Below are 12,082 nucleotides of genomic sequence, written 5' to 3'. Positions count from 1 at the left end.
TTCCTTTCTTTTGGGGGAAGGGTGTGGTACTGGGGATTGAACTCAGGGGCACTCCACCACTGAGCCACACCCTAGCCCTATTTTGTATTTTATTTAGAGACGGTCTCACTGAGTTGCTTAGTACCTCACTTTTGCTGAGGCTGGCTTTTAACTCTATCCTCCTGCCTCAGCTTCCCAAGCGACTGGGATTACAGGTCTGTGCCACTTCGCCCGGCTACATTGGGAATTTCTAAGTCCCTAAAACTAGAGGTAGCACAAAGACTAGCATTAAGAGAAAAATATGATCTTGCTTCTACTACAAAAAGCAGTAGTGGAAGAAAAGCCAGAAGTCAAATGTAGGGAAGGAGGAAGATCAAGGTAAAAATGTCATGATTCTATAAGAATGATTTGATGTAATTTGTTTTCTTTAAAAAGGTGTGACTTCAAATTTAGTTTAAGGCCCTGGGAGCTCAATATTTTAAATATAGGAATGATACTATTTAAAATGAAAATGTGGTATCTGCTCTAGGTTAAATTCTATAATTTAATATAAAATAAGCTTAAAGAGCTATAGTTTTTAAAAAGGAAACTTAAAGGATTTATTCTTAAGTTTAAGAGTATTATATAGGAGTTGCACTGGAAAAATATGAACAGTAGCCAGATATGGTGGCACATGCCTACAATTTCAGCAGCTCAGGGGACTGAGGGAGGAGGATCGCAGGTTCAAAGCCAGCCTCAGCAACTTAGCAGGGCTCTAAGCAACTTAGTGGAGACCTTGTGTCAAAATAAAAAATAAAAAGGGCTAGGAATGTGACCCAGTGGTTAAGCATCCTTGGGTTCAATCCCTTGTACCAAAAACAAAAACAAACAACAACAAGAAAAAAACACCAATCTGAACAGTAACTTCCATTCTAGTTCTACTAGATGGACAACAATTTAAGCAACAAGTTCTTCCAAGTTCCGATCATTTGTGTGCAGGACAGACTGAAAAATACTACAGTTTTCTCTTTTAAATCTGTATTGCAGGTTTACTTTTGCAGGTGCACTTTTGATTAGGACCAAATAAACTAAGATTTATAGAATCCCAAGAACAGAATGTCAAATTTACATCTGGCTTCTGATTCCTTCCTATGCCCAAGTGAGGGTACTTCCTTTAAATAGTTAGTCAAGTGGTTTGTTAAGGAAACCACGATAGGGCTGGGGAGATAGCTCAGCTGGTAGAATGCTTGCCTCGCAAGTATAAGGCCCTGAATTCGATTCCCAGTACCGCAAAAAAAAAAAAAAAAAAAAAAAAAAAAAAAGGAAACCATGATAAAGTCATGGTCAAAACCATGAGAACAGAAGAAAGTGTGTCCCTACATAGTTACATATGACCAAAGAAGAAAGACTAGTCCTTTATAGACCTTAGCATGTGAATCATTTTTACATGCATGTAATCTTGGAAACCACCCCATAAGTAAATATTATTGTTCCTCATTTTATAGATAAGGAATTGAGCTCAGTGAATTTAAATTATTTGCTTTGTAATATGTGTAAATACATGTATAACAATTCTGACTCCAGGAGTTCACAAGAAACCCCTGAAGGAGACTTACTATTTTAGTCATATTTTCACCGCTGTAACTGAAGGACCCCACCAGAACAACTGTAGAGGAGGAAGAGTTGATTTGAGGGCTCATGGTTTTAGAGGTCCCAATCCACAAACAGCAAGCTCTATTCCCTGAGGCTCAAGGTAACACAGAACATCATGGCGGAGGGAAGCAGAGTCACCATAAGGAAGCAGAGAAACTTCACTGCCAGATACAAAATACATACCCCAAAGCCACACCCTCAATTCCCACCTCCTCCAGCCACACCCTACCACTTCAGTTACCACTCAGTTAATCCCTATCATGGAATTTGTTCACTGATTGGGTTAAGGCTCTTACAACCCATTCATTTCTTCTCTGAACCTTCTTACATTGTCTCATACGTGAGCCTTTCGGGGACACCTCACATCCAAACCATAACACTTACCCTCTTAAAAATACAAATGCCCTTTCTTCATTTCTACTTACTGCTGTGGGAAACTTGAGTAACTCTTCTAAACCAATATGTCCTCATCATTTAAGACATAGAGGGCTCCAAAATGTGACTGTATCTTAATACACATAAAAAGTCAAAAGGAATGAAATTAGAGACAAGTCATTAGTGGTTTAAAAACAGTGGCTTTGGAATCATATTCCTAAATGCCAACATCGAACACTATCTTCCCACTTTTAGAAGGCATGTGACCTTCAGGAAGTTGGTTGACTTCTTTTGGTCTTGGTTACCTCATTTGTAATACAGGGGTACAAGACCTAGCTGGCAGGTTAGTTGTGGTCATTAAGGAAGATATTACTTATCCAGGTGTAATGGCACAGTCTGTGGTCCCAGCTACTATAGAGACCAAGACAGGTGGACCTGGACTTAAGTCCAGGAGTTTAAAGCCAGTGGGACATCATAGCAAAACTCTTCTTAAAAATTAGAAGTAAGGGCTGGGGATATAGCTCAGTTGGTAGAGTGCCTGCCTTGCAAGCACAAGGCCCTGGGTTCAATCCCCAGCACAGCAAAAAAAAAAAAAAAATTAGAAGGAGAAAGGAGGAGGAGGATCTCTTGGTATTGTGAACACTTAGTGAACACCTGAAATATATATGCTTAATAAATGTTATAATTCTGCTACCATCATCTTTTTAAAATATACTATATTGATTATGTATTATATGATGGGAATATAGGAGAGAAAATGCTTACCCTCATAAATATTATATTTTAATCCCAGTTGCCTCCACAGTTTTTATCATGAAGCTCATTTTTTAAAAAGTCTGAGCTTCATTCCTAATATATGTATGTACTAATCTATAAATCATAGGCACACACTTCTGTACTGAAATTTATATACTTTATAAGATATACACAATAAATGACTGAAAAAGACTAAATAATTAAGATCCCAGCAGATTATCTTGTGCACTACTTGGAATATGCACGCCACTCTTTGGAGACTATTATTTTCAATCGGGAATCAGTCAAATTTTCTGTAAAGAGCCATACAATAAATATTTAGGGTTTTACAGATCACAAAGCTTCTGTCACATGTTTTTTTCTTCACTTCTAAAAAAATTTAGACAACCCTTTAAAAACGTAAAAACGTAAAGTTAGACTTAACTCCAAGGCCATTCAAAAAGAAGACTGGAGCTGTAGTTGCTCAACCTTGAATGAGATTGTACACTATTCTAGAATAAATTATTCCAGACAATGAACTAGTAAATACACACATACAACAGTATGCCCTGAAAGAAATAACTTCTTAATGCAACGGAGAGGACAGGAGGTCAACTCTAGCTAAGATGGTCAGCAAAGTTTGTATGTAAACTGAGACCTAAGAATGGGCAATGAGCCAATCACAGATGAGAAGAAAATCTTCCAGGCAGAAAGGAGAAACAGAACTTTGAGATCCTGAGATGGAAAAGAACGTGCTTGTTCAAGGGCTGATGAAATCTATGTGCCTGGAACTCGGCAAGAGGGAGAAGAGTGCAACAAGAAGCTGGGCACAGTGGTGACTCGGGAGGCTGAGGCAGGAGGATCACAAGTTTGAGGCCATCCTCAGCAATTTAGCCCTAAACAACTCAGGGAGACCCTGTCTCAAAATAAAAAATTAAAAGGGCAGGGACATGGCTCAGTGGTAAATGCCCCTGGGTTTAATCCCCAGTACACTCCCCTACATACGCAATGCAAGCAAAAGCAACATGTGAGAGGAGCTTTGGGAAGGGTGCCAGTCTTTGAGAGTTTTGAAGATGATTTCCGTAAAGTAAGGCATTGAAGCAGAAATGTAGTTAGAGAAGATAAAATCAGCAGATTATAAGTCTTCAAAATGTGGACAAAGTGTAATAACGAGCAGAAAGTGGTGGGTCAAGGATTGATTTCTCAAGCGAAAATAAAAGTTAAGAAAAAGCAGTCTGTTTTGATTATATCTCTAAGCTACTTAAGACAATTATTAAACCTCTAAGTTCTTTATTGCCATTCAACCTTGAAATAAAGTCATCACTGAGGCTTATGCTGTGCCGATTTTCATTAGCCAAACCAACCGAGTTTAGAGCAAAGTGCTTGTGTTCTGTTGTACTCTTTTTTAAAAAGTTATTCTCTTCAAATTAAAATTGCATTAAAACATCTTCCGTGGACGCCTACGTCAGACATAGGTAACACTGTTTGCCCACAGGGAGGGAAACTCGTGTCCTAGCAGAGGTGGGAGGGAGACTCGCCATGTATCTTATGAAGTACTTCTAGAATTTTGAACCACATGACTCTTACCTATTTAAAAAGCAAATAAAAAAAGTTAAAAAAAATAAAAGATACAAGAAAAAAAAGCAAATAAAATAAAAATTAAACATTTTAAACTATACGAATTTTGTGTAATGTCAGGAAAATGAAACAGTTCTCTAGAGATTCTTTTGACTGGGAAAAACAGACAACTTTGCCATTCTAATATTTTTGAAACATGATTAAGGTGAGAATTTTGCAAAGAGTGTGTGTGTTCACAAAACAAAAATATGTTATTGAGAAATGTAGAAATTAATGACAAACTATAAGAGAGAATGGAAGCATTACAGGGTAGCTTTTTTGGGGGGAGCAGGGTTCTGGGGATCCAACCCAGGGCCTTGAACATGCCAGGCAAGCACTTTACCACTGAGCTACCCCTCTGACCCTCTTTATTTTTTGTTTTGAGAAGGATCTTGCTAAATTGCCCAGGTTGGCTTCCAACTTGTGATCCTCCTACCTCAACCTCCTTAGTAGCTAGAACTATAGTCATGTAAAACACACCTGGCAGTATAGGTAAGATTTTTTAAAAGTCAACTTATACTTTGGAAAATAGTTTAACAATTCCTCTAAAAATTAGTTGCCATATGACCTAGGAATTCTGCTCCTAGGTATACTCCCGAGAGAAATGACAACAAATGAATCCATATAAATTACATGCAAATATTGCACACAAATATTTATAGTAGCATTACTCATGATAGGAAATCACACAATTGTCCATCAACTGTTAAACAGATTTAACAAAAGGTGGTATATCCTGTAATGGAATATTATTCAGCAATAACATAAGACAAAGACTGATAGATGCTACGGTATGTTTTTGTTTGTGTTTTTGCAGCAAATGGGATGGAACTCAAGGCCTCCTACATGCCAGGCAAGTGCTCTCCCACTGAGAGATCCACATCCCCAGTCCCAGTGCTACAATACGAATGAACCTTGAAAACATTATACTAGGTGGAAAAAGCTAGTGGCAGAAGACCACGTTGTACAATTCCATTTATTGAAATACACAGAATAGGTCAAGGTACATTCCTAGAAACAGAAAGTAGATTAGTAGCGGCAAGGGCTGATTGAGGGAAGGGAGGCTAGGGAGTAACCACTAGTGGATGTGGGGTTTCCTTTAGGGGGAGTTGAAAATGTTCTGTGAATATACTAAAGACCATTGGATTTTAAATGGGTAGATTGTATGGCACGTAAATTATATCTCAATAAAATTAGCTTTTAACTATTTATTTGTAGTACTAAGAATTGAACCAAGGGGAGCTTTCTACCACTGAGCTACATCACCAGCCCTTCTTATTTTTATATTAAGACAGGGTCTCCTAAATTGCTTAGACTGACCTTGAACTTGCAATCCTCCTGCCTCAGCCTCCTGAGTCTCTCGAATTATAGATGTGTACCACCGTGTCCAGATAAAGCTTTTCTTTTTTTCAGGTTGACTAAGGACTACTTACATACCACATTATAATTTGAGGTGTAGGTGAACTGTCACTGAAAATAAGAGAATAGTGATGTTAGTCAATATATGAACACTTGGATTTATAAAAATGAAAAACAGCCAGGCACAGTGGCACACACCTGTAAGCCCAGTGGCTCAAGGAGCTGAGGCAGGAGGATGGCAAGTTCAAAGCCAGCTCCTGCAACTCAGTGAGGCTTTAAGCAACTCAGTAAGACCCTGTCTCAAAATTAAAAAATTAAAAACGATTGGGAATGTAGCTCAGTAGTAAAGCACTTCTGAGTTCAGTCCCCAGTACCAAAATAAAATTTTTTTTTAATTTTTTAAAAGAAAAGAAAACCAAAAGGTTTTTTGTTTGTTTGTTTGTTTGTTTTGTTTTTACAAAAATTAATTTGGCCAGGAACAGTGATGCATGCCTGCCTGAAATCCCAATCACTCAGGAGGGTGAGGCAGGAGGATCACAAGTTCAAGGCCAGTCTGGGCAACTTAGCAAGACCCTGTCACAAAATTAAAAATGAAATGAGCTGGGAATATAGCTCAGTGGTAAAGCAACCTTAGGTTCCATGCCCGGCATTGTAAAGAAAAAGAAAATATACATATTTGCCAACACTGTCATCCACTAAAATGTAAACTATGCCTCAAAATAGCTCTCATCAAATAACATAATTTCTATCTTCGGCCTGGACGGTTTCTGCACTCCAGACCCATTTATCCAGCTGCCTTTGTGACATCTCCACGTGGATGCCTGGCAGACATCTCTGCTAGTGCCTCACAAAGCAGATGGATGGGGCAGGGTATCAGGCAGCCCACGCATGCGCCAAGGAACAAGGCAGCAGGCGCATGCGCAGGGGAACAACCAATCAGGCGCTGACAGATAAACCCTAATGGCGCCCAGTAATCACCTGTCAGTCAGTGGAGTCCCCGACCAATCCCAGGAGGCCATGAAGTCCTCGGGCTTCACCTGCCCACCCCGGGCTACAAACTTCCCCAGCCCTCCACCCCTTCCTTCACCCTGGAGGACTGGTGAACCTCACCTGAAATCTGTCCCAATAAAATTCTTTTTTTAATTACATCTGGTCTATCTGTTCTCCGGTCCATCTGATCTTACAATCTCAACCTTCACATGTCCAAAGCTCTGCTCCTACACCAGCCCTGCTAAGGCTTTCCTGCCTCAGTGAAGGACAGCTCAATTCTTCTGGTTGCTTAGGCAGTTGTAGTTGGTAGCAATTGTGACTGTACTTTTTCTATGACATCCCACATCCAATCCGTAGCAAATTCTTTCAACTCTTATCAAAATATATACAGAATTTAAACCAAATTTTGCACCATTCCCACTTCCATTTTCCAAACTCAAGCTACCATAATCTTTTACCTGAATATCTACACTAGATTCCTAACAGGCTCTCTTATTACTAATAGTCCTACCATTAACTCATAGAGTGTCTTTGTGCAAATTAAAAAAGACACCCTTTCCCAAGAACATCTGCAAGGACACTATAGAAATAAATGCACAAAGCTGATGTTTATAATATCATGCCTTCCTTTAGACTGTGGCACCCTATGCAGTGTACAACCTACATAACTGTACAAAATGCCTTTCTTCTTAGAACACTATCTTTTTAATTATTTACTGTCTGCTTCTCTCCCTTTGTGAAGGCAGAGATTTCAGTGTCTTGCTCACTGTTGTAGCCCCAGCATATAAGCCATATCCAGCAAATAATATGTACTCCATTAGCAGATGTTGAGCCCAAATGTTCAAAGAACAAAAGAGCCCCTGGAAAAGGGCAGCCATTAGGATAATCTACATACTTTTTCTGAAATTGCTTGTTGGATATGCACATCCAAGTACTATTTATGTGGAAAGACTATTCAAAAGCAAAATCTCTTTGGGTTGTTAGTTTTCATTGTAACAAGCATTGCTATGAAGAAAATCTTGGGTAACATATAAGCTCTGACTGTAGACTGCAAGGCATAACTGAAAGAGAACTGCCTTGGAAGCTTAATGACAGGGTCTCCAAGACCTAAATAAAGGTGTTGTGTTGGGTGGAAATCCAATTGTTCTGGATGTGGAGGAGCAGGAAAATATGAAGACTGTTGAGGCTTCTGCCATCTCTTCTCTGTCCTTGAGAAGAGCTATCATCCTAACCATGATCCTTAACAAATCTTTGCGGAAGGTTTCAAGATTAAGGTAGGAAAAAAATTGCAATTAACAGTTTTACTTATGATTGCTAACAGGAAGATTTGATCTTGCAATCCAGTAGCCCAACACAATCCTTAAATCTCTACTGAGGTCTCAGAGGCCAGCTAATTCAGCCTCCACCAAAGGAATGCCCCCAAATCTCCATGTATGTGTCTAGGTTCAACTTCCAGTCTCCCCCCAGATAAAAAGTTGCCTTATCCATTCAAATGCCCATTTTTGGATTATCTTCCACAAAATGATTGACAGTGGAAATAATCAATACCTACAAACAAAATCCTACCACTTACTCTCAAAAATGTCAAATCAGATGGAATCAAATAATATGGACACGAGTGTCCACAGGAAACTTCTCAATATTTGAGTTACCCATGCTTAAGCAACACCAGTGTGTTTCTTATTCTTGCTGCACTGTATTTTTCCAGTGCTTCCTCCAAAGTAACTTGAGGAAACTGAGGCAGCTTAGTTCTCCAGTCATGCCCTGGCTTCGGATTCCACATTCCCAGAACTAAGGCACACAGTCCATCAGAGAGCCATATCCGATAGGTGGGAAGGAGGTCTCTCACTGCAGCGATGTAAACCCTGCTGACGTAGCAGAGGAGGTGTAACATGGTACATAAGGGGGGGGGGGGCTTTAGAGTTAAGATTCAAGTCTCAACTGTACCAGGAGCAAATATCATCTGTTAGTTTACCTTTTGTGAATACCTTTGCCTTTGCATAATGACATCACCCCAGAATAAAATTTAGCACTTAACATTGAGAATTATTATACTTGATGTCAAGACACCTTCATTCCTGAAAACTCTCAGGACCTGAGCAGGTGGCCAAAAGGCCAGGAGTCTACGCTTGCTAATCAGACACATTCTCTGAAGGTCAGCAGGTTGAGGGGCTTGGAGGGCCAAAGGCCTCAGTGAGAAAGCCCCATTGTGCTGGGTCCATGGCACCCATTTTTCATTTTCTGAGGGCTCCAGGATTTAGCCTGACAGCTGCCCTTTTATCATAGAACTGAATCCAATTTGCGATTCTTTCTTTTAACCTCTTTCTCTAAAACATATACTAAATCAAGAATCATCTCTTCTATAATTTGCTGCCTTAGCATCATATTGTTTTTGGCCACACAAATGCTTTTTAATGTATAATTTCATTAGCAATAATCTTATTCCTGTAAAACAAGAGAAGAGCAGTGTCTTACCCAAAGTCACGCCGCATCCAACCAGGCTCAGCCAACGTCTCACCTCACTCACTGAGCAGATGCTTAGGGAATAACTGAATTTCAACCCAGGACTCTACCCACATACTGTTTTCATAACAGAAGAAAAAGTAAAATAAAATAAATTAGACAACATGAAGAGAAAAATAAGATAAAATATTAATCATCAAGTCCAGAAAACCATTATTCATTCATGTGCAAATACTACTAACACTTAATGTACTCACTTATTTTTTTTAAATAAAGCATGAATCTCATGTACGGTCATTTCTCTAGTTCCAAGTTTTTCAAGCCTGGCACAGTGGTACACACCTGTAGTCCCAGCAACTTGGAAGGCCAAGGCAGAAAGATCCCAAGTTTGAGACCAGTCTGGGCATTCTAGTAAGATCCTGTCTGAAAATAAAATAAAAAGGACTGGGGAATGTAGCTCGGTGGTAGAAAGTCCCTGGTTTAGCCGAAAGAAAAAAAAAAAAAAAAAAAAAAAGTTTTGCAGTTCAATTATTTATAAAGTAACGTTTTATTTTGTCTTTGTTTTTCTCAAAACTACCTCACTAAAGATTTTCTTTTTATCATTTATGCTAAAAGAAAGCAGTAACTCTTATGACCGATGTGCTAGTGTCCAAAGAGCTACACGCTCACATAAACAAACACAAAGTATGCAACTCTACATGATTTTTTCAGGAAAAACAATTAATCTTATCTGGCACATACTGGTACATTTAGGGACATAAATTTTGCTTTACTTATCCATTACACATTATTCATGAACCTTTTTTAAAATAGAAAAATGGTGGTTTACATAACATAGCTCTCCACAATCATAATTTCAAGCACTGTCTCTCTAGAAAAAAGTACCCTACTATTGATTACTTATTTTTCTTCTTAGATGTTTTTCCTTCATACTTCCCAACTGTCACCATCCTCCAACCCAACCAAGAATCAAGTAAGACAGAAAATACATGTCCAAATGCATTTCCCGGGAAGGGCTTGGCTCTCAGAAGGACAAGGTGTACCACAGGCCAGCATCCTCCAGAGGTTGATTAGAGACGAGTTTGCAATACCCTTACACAAACGAACACTCACATGTTCTTTCCATAACTGAAACAGTAAGAAAACAGGTCAAAACACCTCATCTCCTCCAGAAAAAAAAAAAAAAAAAAAGAGGTGCTATTGTTAAAGAAAACCAGAGTGTTGGTTTTACTATTGTCATTGTTTTGTTCTCTGAGTATTTTACCCAAACTGGCATTTCCATCATCCTTGTGAATGGGAGATCACTACATCCTGCACTCCTGGCTCAGAAAAAAAGACCCAGAAATAGGTTTCAGGCTGGAAAACCCTTCAGAATTATAGAAAGCAAGGAGCAAGTGTTTTAAAATCCTAAAACAAGCCAAAAAGCATACCATCATTTATTGAACATCTACTGTGTGCCAGGCACTATTCCAGTGGCTTATACGTACAATATTCTTGCTATGACCTGTTGCGACAGGTTTAACAACTCAGTTTACAGACAACAAATTAGGAAGATTACGTAATCTCCCCAAGAAAGCACAACCAATAAACAGCCAGACCTCGATTCAAAACTATATCTGTTTTGGCCATTTGTCCTACAAACACTTAATACAAGCCTGCTTGAGCCAGGCACTAATATTCCAGTAGGAGAGAAACAACAGACAGACAAAGACATGTCTATATGCACAGTCATACACCACATAGTGAGGGTTTGGTCAACAATGGGTAGCATTTCTGAAGATCCCAGAAAATTATAATGGGGCTGAAAAATTACTATCATCTAGCATTTTACTGTACCTCGTCTATCCTTATGTAGGCTTAGACACACACACGCTCACCATGGGGTTCAATTGCCTACTATATTTAGTATAGTCACACATGGTACAGATTTGTAGCTAGGAGCACATCGCATAGGCATGCCGTGATCTATAGCTTCCAGGTTCACATAAGTACACTCTACACTCTGTGATGTTCACACAATGACTCGATCTCCTAATGACTAAGTTTTCAGGCTGTGTCCCTGTCAGGAAGAAATACTGACTGTGTGCACGTGTATTATGTGTAGGTAGGTAGATAGATAGATAGAGGGATAGATAGATAGATTGATTGATATAGATAGATAATAGAGATAGATAATAGATAATAGATAAATAGATAATGATAGATATAGATAGATATAGATAGGTAGTAGATAAATAGATAATAGATATAGATAGATACACCAATAATAGAGAGAGAGAGAGAGAGAGATAAGATAGATAGATAGATAGATAGATAGATAGATTAGAAATATAGATGATTCATGGTCAGGGAGTGAGAATTAGCACAAAGAAAAATAGAAGACTGAGAGGATAATAGAAAAAGAGGAGTGGTTTGGATGGGGTGCCCAGCGAAGACCCTTTTGGGAAGGTGACATCCATCTAATCAAGGCTCAGGAGACAAAGTGAATGAGAATTCAAGCAGCTATCTGGGCAAAGAGCTTTCAGAGCAGAGGGAGCTGCAGAAGCAAGGGCCATGAGGTGGTAGGGATCCAGTGTCTTCAATCAACATGACAGACCTGGTTGGAACCCAAGCAGAGGGAGAATGCAAGATGAGGCTGGAGGCAGAGCCAGCGGGAAGAACTCTGGATTCCAATGTAAGGAGATGAGAAGTGAGTGGAGATATTTTGAGCAGGGGCACAGATGATGTATTTCACCCCAAAATCATGACCTCTGCTTCACTTCCATCCCACAGTAGACATTTCCCCTCTTGCTTGCCCAGTACCTGACTCTGAAACCTCACCTGTTCCCTGACCACAGTCCTACAGCTACGTGGCCATTGATGGCTCGTTCCTGTTACCCTCCCTCCTGCTCTCTGTGAACGTATGGAATTCATACTGCATCTGCCAAGGGAA

The sequence above is a fragment of the Sciurus carolinensis genome, chromosome 4 (assembly GCF_902686445.1).
Source record: "Sciurus carolinensis chromosome 4, mSciCar1.2, whole genome shotgun sequence".
Classification (NCBI taxonomy): domain Eukaryota; kingdom Metazoa; phylum Chordata; class Mammalia; order Rodentia; family Sciuridae; genus Sciurus; species Sciurus carolinensis.
This window is presented reverse-complemented; position numbering follows the sequence as displayed.